Source organism: Rhipicephalus sanguineus, chromosome 2 (assembly GCF_013339695.2).
Source record: "Rhipicephalus sanguineus isolate Rsan-2018 chromosome 2, BIME_Rsan_1.4, whole genome shotgun sequence".
In the NCBI taxonomy this organism is placed as follows: Eukaryota; Metazoa; Arthropoda; class Arachnida; order Ixodida; family Ixodidae; genus Rhipicephalus; species Rhipicephalus sanguineus.
Window position 1 is genome coordinate 77,375,050 of NC_051177.1, and position 18,498 is coordinate 77,393,547.

Consider the following 18,498-nt stretch of genomic DNA (forward strand, 5'->3'; position numbering starts at 1 on the left):
CGTTCTCGCGGACTAAGTGCACTTTACGGCGCGGTGATGTGAATACCATATGTAACTTTCGTTAATGTATTCCTCCGGGGTCAAACAATGCTTAAATATAGCTTGCTAAATCATAGGAATACAAACGTAATGTTAATTAGACTGCTATAAAAGCGGAGCCAACACTGGAACTACAGACGTTCATCTGATATGACGCCTGTATTGTAGGAGTAGACATCGTAGGAGTATCATGTAGTGTTTATGACTTTACTGTAAAATTAGATAGCCAGCACCACAACCAGAATTGACGTTGCACCGTATTACGCCTGCGTATGCTGTTTTTCCAAACCAGTTTATAGACCTGGCGTGGCTCAGTGGTAGAATATCTGATTGCCACGCAGAATGCTTGGGTTCGATTCCGGCTGGTACTCTAATTTTCATTCTTTCCCTTTGTTGAGTCAACGCTGCCGATGTTGATTTTCCTTAACGCTCTAGCATTTAAGTTACCAATGTCTGTTGTCGCTGTTCCTGGGTAGATATAAACTGTCAATCACCTGTGGCGCATACCCGTACACCGCGGCCCGTGGTAAACGGGTATGTGCCACACGTGTCTAGTGCAAAGGGTTTGACGACGTACTCGACAGGATTTTAATGTTATTCATGTCCTGAACCGGCAGTCATATTCGTCAAATGCTCTTGCCCTCCCAAGCAAATTTTGGTCTACACCAAGTTAAGGAGGCGATCATGAGAGCACCCAGACGTAGGCGGCTAGATAGATAGATAGATAGATAGATACGTAGATAGAAACGCTCAAAGTGCCAGAGGTTCGCTAAGAAATGCTTCGCATTTAAAAAGACACAAGATGAGCGCAATCTTATATTATCTCCAACCACACGAGCAAAAAAAAAAAAAATGTACACGCGCCTCTCCCTTTGAAATTTTTTTTTTGTAGTTTGTCTTGACGAAGAAAGCGCAACTAAGTGTTGTATGTTCGGCAACCACATTTTGGAGCCTATCGAACACACGCCTGCTTGGCATGCAGGACGTTTGTGCTTCGCCATGAGAATCCGCTTTATTCCCACGACGTCAAAGCAAATGCCACACACTCCCACAGTGCAGGCGAGGAGGGGTTCGCATTAAAGCATGCTACTGACAGTGCTGGGCAGTATCGAAGACACATGTATCTTAGATACTATCTTAGATACTCTATGGGTATCTTGTATCTGTATCGCGAAACGTCTCGAAAGATGAGTATCTGTATCTGTATTTCCGATACATTCGATAATGTATCGTGTATCTTAAGATACAAGATACTTCTATCGCAACACAACCGTGCGAAACAATAATCGCTGGCCAAGCTTCGCTTCTCAAGCTGGTACTGGTGCCACTAAGCCATCTGAATAAGTCTAAGGGCAGTGTCGTTATTTAATTTTTACGCCAGAGTCATCCAGTGAGGGTAGAAGATCAGGAAGATAAACACGCGGACGTCTACGCCCAGCCCACGCACGTTTTGTTTTTCTCGATTTCTTTTCTTTTCAGTTGCGCCAATGCCGTGACACTTGCTCTTAGCCACTGTACATGCGCCGCGTACTCCACTGCTTGCGGCGTCTATCGCGCAAATTCTCATATTGTTACAGTGTCGTTATTGAAGATTCTCTTGCGTCTTGCTCCGTAACGAAATGTGATTCGTGCAAGAATGTGGTTGCGTTGCGTCGCGTGTATTTTACATATCAGCGATAAGAAGGATCTCATGGATGTAAGTTTGACTTGCGTGCAATGAATTAACTTATATGCAAATAAGATTCTAACAACTTTAGCACCACTGGTACTGATGCTAAATGTAACAGAGCAAGCGTTTACCTAACAGAAAATATTTTGGCGTACCATATTTTCACTTCGATCTACATTTATTTAAATAATTTATGAAATCATAATTTGATTATTAGCACAAGTGTTTTCTTAGCTGTCATTTTGCATCACATACACTACCTAGGCCTCTGCACTGCTTTTCCGGTCTGGTCCCGCTCACAAAATAAGATTTCTGCTTTATTCTTCTGTCTGCTTTATTTCTACTACTGTTTACACATTTAGACGTTGCCAAGGCGATTTTGAAAACAAATATATTATTATGTGGGCGTGCCTTGAGTATACAGTACAAAACATTCTGCTTACCGCTTAAGAAAATAGCGGAATTGAGTTTGCATTATAATAATGGAAATATTTAGGAGCGTTGTTTTACTGAATGCTCCGATTTATTCATGAGCGTCCCAACGAGCCATTTCAGGCAATTTTCCGTGGGCACTGAATTTTCTATTCTCTCAACAGGTAAGTTCACAATACTTCATGCTCATAGCTATTAAGGGCGTCGTCTGTATTGTGTTTCTGTACTCATTCAGTGTGAATGTTTGATACACAACCACCTCTCTCTTTTACTTATGTTTGTTTTTTCTGTTTTAGGCAGTCTTAAATATTTTTTCTATCACTAATCGCCACGTAATAAGAGAGAATACGAATAAAAGAAAGGCGGGCAGGTTAACCAGGGCTGAGCCCGGTAGGCTACCCTGCACTGGGGAAGGGGGGAGGGGGAAGAAAAGTTAGAGAGGAGGAAATGGGAGCTATAAGCGGCAATAGTGCGAATAGCGGCAGTGTCCTGCGACGCTTTGTGCAATTCTATATAATACGTCTGAGACATTTCTATGTTGCACATGTTCTCTCGTTGAAGAAATATTGCTGAAAGATTGCAGGTTAGTGAGCATATCAACAAAGAATCCCTTACGCCAGCAGCTAAGTAGAATCATGGAAATTCATTGCAGTTTTACGTCATCTACGCATACACCAGGGATCTCAAACACAGCTTATAGCCGGCGCGAGCCGCAGTCGCGAAATTTAGCTCCAAGGGCCGGGACAGTGAAGATGGTGGGGTCGGAGAGAGTGTGAACAAAAGGACGTTGCCATTTGAAAAGATCCGATATCTCATATATAGGTCATTTCTGAAAGGGATTTGGAGTCAGGATTCGATAAACATTGTTACCGATGTACACAACGAGTGAAATCTGGACGCGGATTGAAATGTAGATTTTTTGTTCCACGGTTATGTTTCAGCACATGGTGACCACACGTTCCTCACGAAAGAAATGCTTGAGACCAGTCATGTCTGTGTAGCTCACGAACATACTTAATTAGAAAATAAAAACAAATGGGACGGAGACGGTCATGTGTGCCGGCCGAGCCGCTAGCGAACGGTCTCAAACCCCGTATACACCATGCGTTCCCCCTCCTCCCCCCTCAAAAAAAAAAAAAGCCGTTACCAGCGTTGTTGCTGCTGTACGCCTGTTCGGATATACGGTATTGTGCAAACCTTCTTTTACGGACCAGGTAAAAGTCCACACCGGTATTTGCGCCGTCGTGCGAAGGCTTCCTATTGACGTTATGTGATTATATGGCAACCCGCTAGCTGGTCGGCAAGCTGAGCAGCGACTCCCATCAAATGCAAAAATGACAAGCAAGGACCGCTGTCAGCGAAGTGTGGAAAGAGTTGTCCTGTGAAGAAGCTAAAACAAGCCCGAATAAGTTGTTTTGGAAGGAAACTAATTCACTTTGAGCAAGAAGGGCAAAACTTTTGAGATAATACATTTCATTCAAGTGAAACAGAATAGGTCACAGTTAAGAAAGTTTCCAGAGGACATTTTCGTGCATAGGCGTTTGCTGCTACATTATATGGATCTATAATAACAAATTTGAGAATGTATCGAAGTATCTTAAGATACAATTGCCAAGTATCGTATCGGATACAATTATTGCGGCAGTATTTTGTATCTGTATCTCTAATACTTTTTGCCTGAGTATCTTGTATCGTATCGCGATACTATTTCAAAGTATCTTTGCCCAGCCCTGCTACACATTGACAAACGTACGCAGCAGGCTACCAATCCTACGCCTCGACATGTCACCATCTGTGCATTTGAATCTGGAATTTAGGTTAATCAAGGGTGCACCACATGCATAGGCGTGCGCAAGGAGGGGGGGGGGGGGGGCAACGCAACTTTGACATAAAATGGAGGGGGGGGGCGCTGCGATGAACATTCGCCCCCCCCCCCTCCTTGAAGGGAAACCCTGCGCACGCCTATGATCACATGTGAGTTAAAATTAACCAGAGGGTAATCAGATGTAATTTAAAGTGAATTAATGTAGTAGGGTATGCAAGTGAAGCAAACGGGAATTAAGAGTGAATCAATTGTTAAAGTGAAATAGAGTTATCAAGCGTGCATTAACAGTGAATGAAGTGCTAAAGCCAATTAACAGAAATTGAAGGCAAATCGCATGTGAATGAAACCTCGGCGACCAAATCAGCATGCAGAACCAGTAGTGATGCCAAGGTGACCTAAAGAGAACAACTACATAATAATCAAGCAACAATTCAGTCGACTGAGAACATCAAAGTAGTTTTATTAATGTCTTGCAGCGGCTTTCGCCTGTGGTCACCTCGGCGTTACCTAAAGGCACTGCAATGTTGTTGTTGTTTTGTTTTTTTTTTTTTTGTTTTTTTGTTACAAAAGGGAGAAGCCGAACTTTGAACACTAAAAGGTTTGCACACTTGCACACCTTGACATCGTATAAAAGGTAACGGAAGACAAACAGAAACTCTCGGCTGCGTTTGCAAGTGTTCGAAGCAAATAACAAGCAGGTGACAACACAATGGATAAAAGAAAAGAGCACGGTAATATGCCAAACACGAGTCAGAATGCATTTAATTATTATTTGTTCTCATTTTTAAGTACCTTCGAAAGCACACCAAAAGTAACATTCCCTGACACCTTATTAAGAGCTGTAATTCTTTGAATATTTAATTTTTTGTCAGGGTTTGTACGGGTTTTAGGGACCTGGTGTATGCTTGTTTACGAAAATAGTGTTTGTCATGATACACAGAGTTGTTTTGAACCGTGATTTACACTTTTATAAGGTTCGCTTATATATGACAAAAATAACTTTTCGAAGTAGCGAAGTCGTACGTCGCGATATGTATGCTTTTTTTCTTCTTTTCTTTTCTTTTCTTTAGTTTGGTTGGCTTCGACGTGCGTCTAATGCTCGCTTATATAAAGGTGGGCCGTGCGTTGGTGGCCTCGTCTATAATAACCATTCGGATCGATCCGCCTATTTCCTTATTTCATAGCCCCCCCCCCCCCTCCATCCCTCCGCTGTATACGAGCTGTTCACGCTCTAACTGCCGCATACACAACGACAAACGACGCCCAACTGTCACTGCCGCGATTCTCATTGTCCAGGAAGTTTCGCCGCGCGTTTCGCGGAAAACGGGAACGCCTTAACGCGCAGTGCACCGTTGGTCGTAAAAAGCCGACGTCGACTGCATACGTGCGCACCAACGCAGGCAAATGAGTTGTTCAATACCAATAAAGAAACCGAGAACAACCACGGAGATGGAAAATTAGTGGTAGGATCTGGAGAAGCTAGCCAATAACGACAGGGATGGCGTGATTATTTAAATGAGGTGGTCGGGGACGAAGGAAAGTAATTAAGAGAAAAGTGTGCACATCCGATGTACAGGGTCATTTATATCTGAGGTCGAAACATCAATAGTATTCAAGACCTCATATAAGCTGATGTTTAAAACATCATTCGAAAATTTATTATTTATCATCAAAACCGTGATTTGACGTCATATAATGTACATTTCCCGCGCGAAGTACAATAAATGCTCTATTTTTAGCGGTTTGAATGAATGAGGCGTTCGAATTAGATTCGGTCGACCACGAATATGATAAAAATTACTTTCTTCCTTCGTATTTGAGAACCAGGATACCTTCGAATGTGCCCTCAGGTGACGTTAAGAGAACAGCGCTGAATCTAAACGTACGCCTAAGCTAACAAAAAAAGAAAAAAGTCATGATGCTGTACAGCAGCCATTTATGCAAAATGATAGGCACACCAGCAGACTCTAAAGAATGGCAGAACAAAGTTGGTAACTGCAACGTTTAATACCACCACGTCGACTTGACCACGTGTCACTAAGCGTTCACAACCTAGTATTATATGAGAGGTAAGAGAACAGGTTTATTGGCGGCGCCTTTCATCGTTGGAGCTGCGAGTAAAAACAGCGAGTCAGCGTGAGGCGACGTCCAGGAAGACGACAGGAAGCAGCAACGTGAGCAGGTCGAGTCGAGCGTCGACGATGCTACTGGACGGAGAGGAGTCTGCTCCTTCACAGGTAGTAAACGTTGTGATTACTACTCAGCGTTTCAGGGTTATTGGACAGATTTAGTTGAGCGTCCGCAACAACGTACTGACGCAGCCTTCCATAGGAAATGGATGGCAGGCTGCGTCCGTACGTTGTTGCGAACGCCCAACTAAATCTGTCTATTAACGGTCACTACTTGCGTACGTGACGGGTCAGGACAACGTTACTGCGTCTACTGGCCGTAGCATGTTAGTCTGTAATTGTGAATGTCTTATGCAAAAATTACATAAAGTATAGTTTTATTCATTATGTTGGAATAACAGCTTTGCGCAACGTCATGGCACAAGTGTATGCCAGTAGTAAGTTATAAGCATCTGGGCCCGAAACATCGTTTATATATCCAAGTGCGTGGCTGCTCACCGGTACAACATGTGACACCCCATAGTAGAGCTATATATAGCATTAAAGTAGTTGTTAGAGTATGTGTCGCGTAGAAGCTTGGTATCCTGTGTCTGTACGCGTGTTCTAGCTTAGGGTTCGTTCGTGCCTCTATGTATGTATGCATCGTTATCTGATGACGTCATGGTGGTGCCTATTACTTGCGAGAGTAATCACATGAAGTAATAAATGATTATTAAATAGTGTAACAATGTCCTACCATTTCACGTTTATCATTTGAGCTTATGGTTTTGCAATAAATTGGACTTGATAGGATAACGCCAAAGGCATCATGAACCAAGTTGGTGTAAACCTTCCGTTGAGTAATTGTAGTTCGCGACTGTTAGTAACCGTACTAACGAGGTAGTGACGGTCCCAGTAGTAAAGTTACTAACTTTCTATTACTACTTTCCTGTAGGTAGTAAACGTAAGTAGTAATTGTTACGGTAGTAAACGTTCTATTAATACTTCCCTGTATGTGAGAAACGTAAGCAGTGAGTGTTACAGAAGTAAAGTTACTATCTTTCTATTAATACTTCCCTTTAGGTAGTAAATGTGAGTAGTAAGTATCACAGTAGTAAAGATACTAACTTGGCAGTTACTACCTGCGGTTACTACACATGTTGTGAATTTTGTGACAATAATTTACTACCTCAATGTTAGTAAATACCAGTACTTTCCTAAGATTAAAGGGAAGAACGTTTACTAGTTTCTCCGTATAATTTCCGTTAAGTTCTGGTAATCGTTTGTGTCAGAAGGCCCTCAACTCAATAAAACCCGGCATATCTACTTGTAACGAATATTTGAGGTTTTTTTTTTTTGTTCATGTTATCAGCTCTAAGGGGTGTATATCCGTATCGTAATATCGAGGACTACATAGAAGTGACAAATACTACCGCTACAAATCTGATTTTTTTCTTCAGTGCTTGTCACTTTAGGGGCCCGTTTTGTCCATCCGCTCTCTCATGTCGCATGGTCGCGCAGTGGTCGATACAGGCCTAAAACAAGGCTAACAATGCTCAAACCCAGTGCAATTAAGATGAACTAGCAAGGTCTAAAATGATATAAACTACCTAAATAATCAAGAATCAAATCGCAATTATTTACCTCAATTCGCGAAGAACGCTTCTGAAACAACATCCGGTTGATGCTCGCGCCGCGCAAGAAAGGGCGCCACCACCTCGGAAAGCGCGCGATTGCCAAGGCAATCGCTGGATTGGCCGTGCTACGCACTTCCTCAGGTTTTACGGTAGTGGAGCTGCATTAAGCGCGGGATTTAGAACTACAAAAAGACCCACACACGAACGACATTAGCGCAGGATTTGGCGCGGAATTTAGAACCACACCAAGACCTACAATAGCGCTACGTTAACCGCAGAAAAATGCTGCTTTATTATTTATTTATTTATTTATTTATTTATTTATTTATTTATTTATTTATTTATTTATTTATTTATTTATTTATTTATTTATTTATTTTCTTTGACAGTTCGCGCCGCATTTTCAGAAAGGTACACAAATTTGGAGACGCCAAGAGCCACCACTATTAATTCTTCACTAAAAGGGCTACGTGAGGCAAAGCTTTCATATAGCGGCAGTAGTAAAGGGGTAATATAAGTGTTACGAACACTACAAATGCGATGGGTACAACTTTTCTACATTTTTTATTGCCATCTTGTCAAGGTGTAATCCTCGTGTAATATTTGTTTCTGCGTCTTATACATCACAACGTGTTCGCGACACTACAACATTCAGATGCCGCGGCGCTGTTTCAACACTCCGCCGCCAGCAGCAATGATTCCTGCACTCATCGACGCAGCCTGCGCTGAAGTGTGCTACAGGCGATAACCGCGCTTTTTCGACGCGTCTTTCTTTTTTTTTTTTGTATTTCTCGCTTTCTCGCGTTTCAGGGGTTTTCTTTACCTTCGCGCAGACTTCGCAGTAATGAGATTACAGTAATTAAATTATTTTTTGCTGTAATGAGTAGCGTAATGAATCACTTTTATGCGCTGGTAATTTAATGTGATGAATTACTTCAAGCGAATAATTTCAAGAAATTTATCATTGCTTTCCCAGTTACTTTTGACCGAAATGCAGCGTGCCCTCTTCCCTTATGGCATAAAAAAAGTGACTAGAAAAGGAAATAAAATGGCAAGGACGAGTTAGCCTGAGTGCCAAACCTCAAACATGGGGAGGTGAACAAAAATTTCTAAGATTCCGATGCATAGTTGTGCATGACTGATGAACGTTTTTTAAAACAATGTCGAAGCAATTTCCTTACTTTTCAAAAGCAATAGTAATGTAGCGTCACTGCGTCACTATTCTTGGTCTGCTGTAAAATGTAATCTAATTTTATTACCCACCGCGGTGGTATTAGTGGTTACGATGCTTGACTGTTGACCCAAAGGTCGCAGGAACGAATCCCGGCCATGGTGGCCGCATTTTAATGGAGGCAAAATGTTAGAGGCCCATGTACATGGATGTAGGTGCACGTTAAAAAAAAAAAAAAAAAACAAGTGGTCGAAATTTGCGGAGCCCTCCACTACGGAGTCTCTCGTAATCATATCGTGGTTTTGGGACGCATAACCCAAACAATTTTTATGCAATTTCATTACATATATACAATTTATAAACGTAATTATTAATCCACTTTAATAACTATTTAGGAGTAATTTTGCCGTCTCAGCCTTCTCGTGCGTTTTCTATCAGCACCGGTAGCCGCAATCAGATTGTGAAAATTCGCGTATCCAATCATGATGAACATCACTTAAAAAATGTTTTCAAATATCGAGTCGCTTTCCAGATAGACACTCGAAAAATTCGAATATAAAATTCAAGAATCCTAACTGACCTGTTCACTCGAATTCAATATATTTACCTGATGCTATAGTCAACATTGTCGAGGCGACGCGCAGTACAAAGAGCAACTATTGCGAGTAGAGCCGTACGCATGCGAACACAGACTCGGCCATCCGGATCCCGTGACCATTTGCCCATGGTCACAACAGGGATCAGTGGCATGGGACAGAACAAATTTATTAACCGAAAAAAAACCAGTAATTATGGGAATATCTGACGTTCCCGGGAGGGCCCTTCGATTTTCATAAGGCGCAGGGCCTCCAATCGAATTGTAAAACAGAGCGTGCTGCAATTATCGCGCGGCTCAGAACGGGAGAACCGGTCTCGCGAAGCAAGGCATTGCTGTTGAGCAGCTTTCATGCCAGTCCCACAGAAGGTTACCGCAGGCAGCCGTGCTTGTGGTGTAGTGGTCATCACATCCGCCTAACACGCGGAAGGTCCCAGGTTCGATCCCTGGCAGGCACACAGGTTTTTTTTTTTCGGTTATTTGCGTCATTGTTTCACAAAATGTCTCGTTCTACAATGGGCCGAACAGCTGTGCTTGTGGTGTAGTGGTCATCACATCCGCCTAACACGCGGAAGGTCCCAGGTTCGATCCCTGGCAGGCACACAAGCTTTTTTTTTCGGTTATTTGCGTCATTGTTTCACAAACGTCTCCTTCTACAATGAGCCCAACAGCTGTGCTTGTGATGTAGTGGTCATCACATCCGCCTAACACGCGGAAGGTCCCAGGTTCGATCCCTGGCAGGCACACAGGTTTTTTTTTTCGGTTATTTGCGTGATTGTTTCACAAATGTCTCGTTCTACAATGAGCCCAACAGCTGTGCTTGTGGTGTAGTGGTCATCACATCCGCCTAACACGCGGAAGGTCCCAGGTTCGATCCCTGGCAGGCACACAGGTTTTTTTTTTTTTCGGTTATTTGCGTCATTGTTTCACAAATGTCTCGTTCTACAATGAGCCCAACAGCTGTGCTTGTGGTGTAGTGGTCATCACATCCGCCTAACACGCGGAAGGTCCCAGGTTCGATCCCTGGCAGGCACACAGGTTTTTTTTTTTTGCGGTTATTTGCGTCATTGTTTCACAAAAGTCTCGTTCTACAATGGGCCGAACAGCTGTGCTTGTGGTGTAGTGGTCATCACATCCGCCTAACACGCGGAAGGTCCCAGGTTCGATCCCTGGCAGGCACACAGGTTTTTTTTTTTTGCGGTTATTTGCGTCATTGTTTCACAAAAGTCTCGTTCTACAATGGGCCGAACAGCTGTGCTTGTGGTGTAGTGGTCATCACATCCGCCTAACACGCGGAAGGTCCCAGGTTCGATCCCTGGCAGGCACACAGGTTTTTTTTTCGGTTATTTGCGTCATTGTTTCACAAATGTCTCGTTCTACAATGAGCCCAACAGCTGTGCTTGTGGTGTAGTGGTCATCACATCCGCCTAACACGCGGAAGGTCCCAGGTTCGATCCCTGGCAGGCACACAGGTTTGTTTTTTTTTTTCGGTTATTTGCGTCATTGTTTCACAAATGTCTCGTTCTACAATGAGCCCAACAGCTGTGCTTGTGGTGTAGTGGTCATCACATCCGTCTAACACGCGGAAGGTCCCAAATTCGATCCCTGGCAGGCACACAAGCTTTCTTTTTAGGGGCGAAGCTCCTTAAGGCGGCACCCGTTCGTCCCTCGTCGTGCTCGTAGTAGTGAGTAACAAGTCTTACCCTTTGACCTCCAAGGTGGTGCCGGTGGGAGATTTCTCCTGTGCGTTGTTGAACAATAAAAAATTCGCAGCGTGCGCGTTAACTAAAAGCCGAATTCTTCTGTCTCTGTAGAAGTGTAAGTGTTAGCTAAAAGCCGACTTCTTCTGTCTCTCATTCCCATTAGCAGCCATTGTTTACCTCCAAGGTAGTGCCTGGTGAGATTTCTCCTGTGCGTGATTAAACAATAAAAATTTTGTTCAAAACGCCGTTGATTGATGAAATAAACCAACGAAAGACGCCAGATGTTTGTAAAAACAAAACGAAAGAACGCCAGATGTTTCTAAAGCAAAACGAAAAAAGACGCCAGCTGCTTAACGAAAGACGCAAGGTGTTTTCTAAAGCAATGGTTTTCTAAACAATGAAAATTCACAGCGTACATGTAAAATTAAAGTGAGCTGCAAGTCGTCATAACTCATCGAACCTTTAGTACAAACGCGCCCGATCTCACGTCGGTGATGATGTACTGGGCAGAATTCACGGAAGATTCACGGTTTACCGATGAACCTCCGCAGCTTCGCCCACTCATCATCATTCACTCCGTGGATATGCTGTGATTTTTTTTGTTATTTGCGTCATTGTTTCACAAAAGTCTCGTTCTACAATGAGCCGAACAGCTGTGCTTGTGGTGTAGTGGTCATCACATCAGCCTAACACGCGGAAGGTCCCAGGTTCGATCCCTGGCAGGCACACAAGTATTTCATTTTTTTTCGGTTATTTACGTCATTGTTTCATAAAGCCACACTCTACATTGAATAGTACAGCTGTGCTTGTGGTGTAGTGTTATTGACAGTACTGCTCAATGAGGCCTATGAACGAAAAACTATGCCGCCTTTCTTTGGCAAAACGCACGCCATACTGATCCCTAAGACGGAGGACGTGGAAAAACTCAGGCTGGTGACATCATACAGGTCAATATCCCTGACAAATGTTGGTTGTAAAGATATTTATGAAGGTATTAGCAGCGAGAATTTAAAAGCGTCATTCAAGAAATAGTCGCAGACCACCAAACGTGTGGGATCAAGGGCAGGACTATTTGCTCTAATGTTCATAAGATGGGGTGTGTGCTCGAGTGTTGCGAGGCCGCTTTAGCTGATGTAGCCGTCCTCCAGCTCGACCTGGAAAAGGCGTTCGATTGTGTCTCGCACGATATATGGTTTCTCATTTGATATCATGTTAATGTTGGTTCCATCATCAGAGAGTGAGTGGCCTTGGCGTACCAGAACTGCACAACACTGGTTAACTGTTAATAAGACGTTGGGGGCCCTCATTCACATGATGCGTTCAGTGCGTCAAAGACTGCCGCTCAATCCACTTTTTTCGCTATTTATATTGAAGTTATGTGCTTGGTCATTGTTGACAATCACAAAATACGCGGTTTCAGGTTGGTTTCCGTACTTTTTATAAACTGCAGTCCTTGAAACACAACCTGCCATCAATTCTTAACCGATACAAAGATATAGGGAAACCCACGTTAACTTCACTACGTCAAATAATTTTAAAATCATCAATATGAGTACTTCATCATTAAGCAACAAGCAAAAGCAATTCCTAATGAAATATATACATTATGTTCGGCATAAATTTAGTAGATAACCCGCTCAGTCTTCATTTGTGCTACATGTTGTTGTGTTTCAGGCAGTGAATACTTTTTCCTACATATTGCACATGTGCATCTATGTTTGTACAGATGTGTATGTGTGCATATATGTGCATGCATGCGTGTTCCATGCAGTGAATATTTTTTTTCCCTATGTACTGTACATGTGTATCTAAATTTGTACAGATACGTATATGTGCATATGTATGCATGCGCATGTGTTTATATAGATGTAAACTGCTGGGTATTTTTCCCTTTTTCAATATGTTTTTTCTTTCTTCTTTTGTATAATTAAGCTACATTTCGGTATCACATTTAGTCCTATATTTATTACTGTAACGTTGCTGTTTTCTATGTAAAAACAATTCTGCTCAACGTTTTGTTCGCTATTCACAAATTTCGCTGTTAACTATCCTGATGACATATTACTTCAACGATGCTTAGCTGCTGACATGTTTCTGTTCATGATTTAGTATGTGCACCAAGGACGGGCGCCACGCGTGCCTCGATGTCAAGCCCTGCCTTGTGTTTTTGGTTTCCGGGCCTCTGTCAAGCTGCAGACCGCAGCTTTTAGCCCTGGAACCCATTCCAAATGTATTTGGAAAAAATAAAGAATTTGAATTTCAATTTGGCGACCGGGAAGTCAAGGTGCTGGCATACGTAGATGATATTGCGGTATGCTGTACAGACAATGGAAGTGTACAGGAAGCGATAAGCGTAGTGAAGCGTTTCTGTGACGTCACGGGTGGCAGAGTAAACTAAGGGAAAATACCTCGGGCTCTGGCACGGAAGCCGGCCTTCAACACCGGAGTATTTTACCAACGTGCGCTGGAAGAACACGCCGTCTAGGTACCTCGGTGTACCCTTGAATAGTTACAAGGACAGTGAAGAGTATTGGATGAACCAGTTTAAAGAAACAAAAGCCAAGTGGCAAGGCACGAACCAATTTTTGGAAGGGCGAATGTGTGTAACGTGTTTTTCATCACTAAGTTGGTGTGTGTAATGCAGGTGTTACACTGTTCCAGTGTAAACGTGCAAAAGCTGAACAGGGTGTTCGCGGTATTTATGTGGAGTTCTACTTAGGAAAGGAGGTGCAGCCGAACCAATTTGTTCCGGAGGGTGAAGAACGGTGGACTAACTAGGCTTGGCGCATCTTTTTGCACGACAGTTGGTCAACAGATTTTTTGTTTCGCGATGTTAGCGATCCATTTTTGCGCACTGTATGCCAGCTAAAATTAGGCAACACCCTACCGGAACTCGTTGTCACTTCTGATAATAGCATGCCGGGGCATTGCATAGCTATCTGAAAGAAGTTGTAGATAGTGTGCGTTTTCTATCGCTTCGTTTTTCTTTCGAGTATCTCCGTCGTGTTAAAAGAAAAGAACTGTATAAAGCTGTGTGTGATATTGTTTTCCCAGTGACATTGTACAGAGCCATATACAGTGGAAGGCGTCGACAGAATGTACTGAAGAGGGTGAAAAACATGCAGGTTACTAAGGCGGTTAAAACAATGTTCTTTAAACTACACACCGAACGCTATCTGTAAAGACCTTCACAGAAGAACGGGTCTGTTTTTCACCGAGGTGATCACTCTCTTTGATATGCAGGAAATCCGAAACCATAGACCACGTTTTTCTGCACTGCTGGGCAGAGGTATACCTTTGGGACATTCTGCAACGGACAATAAAGGAAGACTTTTCATTAGATCCACAAGGGATAAGGTATCTGACCTTAAACAATGACGATGAGGTCCCGTTTGAACTAGTAATGCTGACGGCCCTCCACTCTACATGGCGTGCACGCATGGAAGGATATTACTGCTACCCAGACGCTAACTCAGCGCGAATATATTTCAGACAAAGCATTGAAAATGAGAAACCACAGGAATGCGTACCAGAATGGCTGCCGAGGATTGAACCTCTGGCAGCGTTGAAAGAATTTCAATATTGACAAGACAAGTCCAAACAGGACTGATGGAATGGTTTCCCCCTAATTGTTTGTACTAGGTGTTATGTGCCACATTTGTATTGTACATTGACCAATAAACAAAAAAAGTGCTTGTGGTGTAATGGTTATTACATCCGTCTAACACACGAAAGGTCCCAGGTTCGATCCCTGGCAGGCATACAACTTCTATTTTTTCGGTTTTATTTACGTCATTGTTTCACAAGTCTTGTTCTACAATGAGCCGCCCCCGCCGCGGTGGTCTAGTGGTTATGGCGCTCGACTGCTGACCCGAAGGTCGCGGCATCGAATCCCGGCCGCGGCGGCTGCATTTTCGATGGAGGCGAAAATGTTTGAGGCCCGTGTACTTAGATTTAGGTGCACGTTAAAGAACCCCAGGGGGTCGAAATTTCCGGAGACCTCCACTACGGCGTCTCTCATAATCATATGGTGGTTTTGGGACTTTAAACCCCAGATATTATTATTATTATTACAATGAGCCGCACAGCTGTTCTTGTGGTGTAGTGGTCATCACCTCCGCCTAACACGCGGAAAGTCCAAGGTTTGATCCCTGGCAGGCACAGACGGCTTCCTCTAATATTTACATTTTTGTTTCATTATGACTCTGTACAAATATAAAAATAATAATTGTTGGGGCTTAACGTCCCAAAACCACAATATGCTTATGAGAGACGCCGTAGTGCAGGGCTCCGGAAATTTCGGTCACCTGGGGTTCTTTAACGTGCACCACCTGGGGTTCTTTAACGTGCACCTAAATCCAAGTACACGGGCCTCAAGCATTTTCGCTTCCATCGAAAATGCGGCCGCCGCGGCCGGGATTCGATCCCGCGACCTGCGGGTCAGCACTCGAGCGCCATAACCACTAGACCACCGTGGCGGGTCGACTTGTACAAATATAGCTGCTTCCCTTCAACAACTGAACGTTGGAATGAATTGCCTGGAATTGTTCGCGCTTTACCAATAACAGATTCTTTTCTGTCTGCAATTGACATGTGATGTTTTCGCCACTCCTTTCGCCCATGATGGGCTGGAGTATGTAGAAATAAATAAATAAATAAATAAATAAATAAATAAATAAATAAATAAATAAATAAATAAATAAATAAATAAATATTCGTTCAGTCATCCGGCTAAGCGACAACTGCGTGCTTGAATGCTGCCACAGGTGGGTTCACACGCGAGTCATTGGTTAATTGTCAATAACCTCTCATTAGGCATGTGAGAGTGTGCGTAAGTTTTAGCAAAACTTGTGACCTTGGGATCTGGAGGTCACCAGTTCGGTCCCTGCCAGTGGCAAGTTTTCTTTTCGTCCACTTTACTTTCTTCACATCTATATCACAATTATTACGATACACTTCTAACAGTACAATTAACGTTCCCTATAACTTCCTTGCTTCATTATCTGCTGGTTTTCATTAAGGCTGCGTCAAACAAAGAAACGAGACGTCGAAAATTCCTTTCCTTCAAACATTACCAAGTGTTTCCCATTTCAAGCGATTCGAGGCAGCGAAAAAATTTCTTATTTTCTATTCGACGGCATTTTTCGTTATCTTTCACGCCATATTAAAGGGACACTAAAGAGAAACAATGAATCGGTTTAGATGGATAAATTGTGCTCTGAGAACTCTCATGTCGTTAATTTCACCACCATAAGTTTATTAATAAATGAGAAAATCAAGTTGAAAGTCTCATTTTTAAATTTCGCGCCGAAATCTCTTCGCGTGACATCACGGATTTCAAAGTGTATTTATCGTATTTTGGCGCCATTGGCTCAACAAAATTACCCCAAACTTGGTATGTTAAGTCTATGGCCCCGTCAAAGGATAATGTACTTTATTTTTACCGATTAGGAACTACGTAGGCCCTAGTTGGCGTCGTCAAAACATGTGACGTCATGGCGAATGGTGCGGAAACTTCAAGGTGGCGTGCCACCCACATTTTGTTTTTGCGCGTTTTCTCGCTTACTAAGCGTCCTTCTCACAGAAAGCGGGGTGTTTTTGGTATCGTGAAAGAGTAGTTTACTAATATGAGAAAAATCGTTTTGCTATTTAGTGTCCCTTAAACGCCTTTGTGACAATCAACAAGTACTACACTTGTTTTATTTATGTATTTGCAAAAAAATGTCACCTATTGAAGCTAACGTCTTGGAAAAGATAAGTAAGGCCGAAGTATACGAAGAGGAGTTTTCCATTACGCTTAGTTCTACATCGCCGCGCCATCGTAAAAGAAACAGCAGCATTACATTGAGACATGTCCTGTGTCTTCTCAGTTTCCTTGTTACGTGTTTTTGCTGTTATGCCTATTAACTATGCATCACCAACTAACCTGGCAGCAAATGCTACTGATTTACATTAAGGCAACTCCACGCAGTATTGAGCAGATGCCCACAGGAACAGTAAACGGAAGCAATCGTCACTTCGTTGGCCGTGAAAAGTTATTACGTACCTGACTGGGCGAAGGGACGGTCCGCATGATGCCTCGCGGTATGCGGGCGCAGCATCGGCGTCTAGCGATGGAATGGTCCGTCCTCAGGCGAGACACTCACGCCAGATAGGCAGGAAGGGGAGGTTCAGCGGTCATGGGGCGCCACGTCGCGAGTGGTCGATTGCTAAGGATTTCATGAAATGGGCCATCTTTCCAACCCCGTCGCGACTGGGGCCGTAACTCAGAATCTGCTGAATCATGCAACGGCACTGGAACGGGACGTCGGTACACGCGAAGACGCTTATTTGACGGTGCGAGAAGACGTGAGCGCGGCACCGAGCGCGAATGACTTTTCGTTGTAGCGGCGGGCAAGTCGCGCTTGCCGAACATCAGCGTCAGTTTTTCGAAGAATAAGTCATTGGGCTTGACGGTCAAAACTGTGGTGATTATGAGGCAGGCCGTAGCGGAGGAACTTGATTTTGACCAATTGTATTTCTTTAACGTGCAATATATCTAAGCACACGAGCGTTTTTTTGCATTTCTCTGCATCAGAATAAGACCGCCGTGGCCGGTAATGGCAGCGCGGTACCATAGGCCCTGATCCAACGCGACGGGTTATCAGCATCGAATGCTTCGTCATTCCTTAGCGGCTAGTCGTGGTGGATCGCGCGTCATTTGCCAACCAACAGTAGCGCGAAAAAATTACAGTGACGTTTCGTTCCGCGAACGTGGGCGACGCGAAAGTGAATTGGTGCCTGTCAAAGTAAACTGGCGCATTGCCGGTAGAACGTCTCTTTGCGTTAACGGCTTTTACACATTCCACGATGGCAATTTGACAAATTGGGAATTTCAGCTTGCGTGCAATGAAAGGTGTTGACCCGGTATACCCCTTGACCCCAGCATTGGGAAATGAAATGTTCGGGGCCGACGAGTGTGATGTGTTTGTATTTGCTTGTGCAACCAGACGCCGTGGTAGTAAATGTAATTAGCGCGCGAATGTTTTCTCCGCCCACTCGCGTTGTCGTTCTTGGCTCACGAGCGCCTCTTTCGCGTTTTTCTCCTTCTCCCGATTTGGCTCTACGTGGCACTAGTTGTGGGGACGAAAGCGATTTGAGAAATGGGCCGTTTATGCTTGCGCATAAACTATAGACAAGAATAAACGATACGCGGAAGCCATTTCATTTCTCTCTCTCTCTCTCTGATGTGGGAAGTTAACCGGATGATAAACACCACCCTGCACCTGAGAAAGGGTAAGCAGAGAGGGAAAGGTAAAAGAGACAGGAATGAGACAGAA

General features: G+C 43.5%; 11 non-coding genes across 11 annotated transcripts; all 11 read left to right on the forward strand.

Annotated features, from left to right (window-relative positions):
* Positions 1–9,861: 9,861 nt before the first annotated feature.
* Positions 9,862–9,934, forward strand: Trnav-aac (transfer RNA valine (anticodon AAC)). Its single transcript has one exon. It is a non-coding gene; the product is annotated as a tRNA-Val (tRNA).
* A 72-nt stretch (positions 9,935–10,006) lies between these two features.
* Positions 10,007–10,079, forward strand: Trnav-aac (transfer RNA valine (anticodon AAC)). The gene has a single exon. It is a non-coding gene; the product is annotated as a tRNA-Val (tRNA).
* Positions 10,080–10,149: 70 nt separating this feature from the next.
* On the forward strand, positions 10,150–10,222 carry Trnav-aac (transfer RNA valine (anticodon AAC)). The gene has a single exon. It is a non-coding gene; the product is annotated as a tRNA-Val (tRNA).
* A 70-nt stretch (positions 10,223–10,292) lies between these two features.
* Positions 10,293–10,365, forward strand: Trnav-aac (transfer RNA valine (anticodon AAC)). Its single transcript has one exon. It is a non-coding gene; the product is annotated as a tRNA-Val (tRNA).
* Positions 10,366–10,438: 73 nt separating this feature from the next.
* On the forward strand, positions 10,439–10,511 carry Trnav-aac (transfer RNA valine (anticodon AAC)). The gene has a single exon. It is a non-coding gene; the product is annotated as a tRNA-Val (tRNA).
* Positions 10,512–10,584: 73 nt separating this feature from the next.
* On the forward strand, positions 10,585–10,657 carry Trnav-aac (transfer RNA valine (anticodon AAC)). Its single transcript has one exon. It is a non-coding gene; the product is annotated as a tRNA-Val (tRNA).
* A 73-nt stretch (positions 10,658–10,730) lies between these two features.
* Positions 10,731–10,803, forward strand: Trnav-aac (transfer RNA valine (anticodon AAC)). The gene has a single exon. It is a non-coding gene; the product is annotated as a tRNA-Val (tRNA).
* Positions 10,804–10,872: 69 nt separating this feature from the next.
* Trnav-aac (transfer RNA valine (anticodon AAC)) lies at positions 10,873–10,945 on the forward strand. Its single transcript has one exon. It is a non-coding gene; the product is annotated as a tRNA-Val (tRNA).
* Positions 10,946–11,020: 75 nt separating this feature from the next.
* On the forward strand, positions 11,021–11,093 carry Trnav-aac (transfer RNA valine (anticodon AAC)). The gene has a single exon. It is a non-coding gene; the product is annotated as a tRNA-Val (tRNA).
* A 741-nt stretch (positions 11,094–11,834) lies between these two features.
* Positions 11,835–11,907, forward strand: Trnav-aac (transfer RNA valine (anticodon AAC)). The gene has a single exon. It is a non-coding gene; the product is annotated as a tRNA-Val (tRNA).
* Positions 11,908–14,869: 2,962 nt separating this feature from the next.
* Positions 14,870–14,942, forward strand: Trnav-aac (transfer RNA valine (anticodon AAC)). The gene has a single exon. It is a non-coding gene; the product is annotated as a tRNA-Val (tRNA).
* The last annotated feature ends 3,556 nt before the right edge of the window (positions 14,943–18,498 follow it).